Source organism: Sinocyclocheilus anshuiensis, unplaced genomic scaffold (genome assembly GCF_001515605.1).
Source record: "Sinocyclocheilus anshuiensis isolate Anshui unplaced genomic scaffold, SAMN03320099.WGS_v1.1 scaffold208, whole genome shotgun sequence".
Taxonomy (NCBI): domain Eukaryota; kingdom Metazoa; phylum Chordata; class Actinopteri; order Cypriniformes; family Cyprinidae; genus Sinocyclocheilus; species Sinocyclocheilus anshuiensis.
Window position 1 is genome coordinate 2,123,246 of NW_015557186.1, and position 730 is coordinate 2,123,975.

Below are 730 nucleotides of genomic sequence, written 5' to 3' on the forward strand. Positions count from 1 at the left end.
ATCCTGGGGGAATTGTCATTTTTGGATTAACCACCCCTTTAATACCAGACAATATTAATGTTTCAATTTGTGTTGGTCAATGCTTTTTGTTAAGCAATTTACTGCACAAGACCCTATACAACAGTACAGGTTCTGCGAGTTTGGCACACTGCCTATAAAACAGAACTTGACACGCATGCCACTTTCCCCAAGTTATAATGCATGAGACGGTAACCCAACTGAGTGAAAAATCCAAAAAGCAGGAAATTCAGTTGAAACCTGGAAGTGTGCTTCTTTTAACATACCTATTGATCTAAAAGTATGCATATACCAGCAGGTCCCCACCCTGATCCAGAAGAGTCAAGGCATATTGGGAAGCACATATAAAAGTGATAAATTCTATTTGGTGATGAAAGGATTGCAATTGACAGAGGATTGACAGAAAGTGCAATCAAAGGATTTTGATTGCACTTTCTGGTAATTATAATAATTGTCCTCGGCAAAGAAGGAGCACGTGTAATTTAATTGCTCCCTTCCTGCGTTTAAGTGCGAACTGTAGTTTCGATTTGAGGAATTGGCCTGCTATAGACTATTGGCTGTGCTAATTAGAAGGCGACCACAGCCGTTTTCACTTTAGTGTTTCAGACTGTGTATTTATCGGAGATCGGTGCGCTGACGCGGAAGCATCAGCGGAAGCGTTCAGGCCTCCTCGTGTGAAGACCAACGAGTGTAAAGACCTGCGACTTTACCT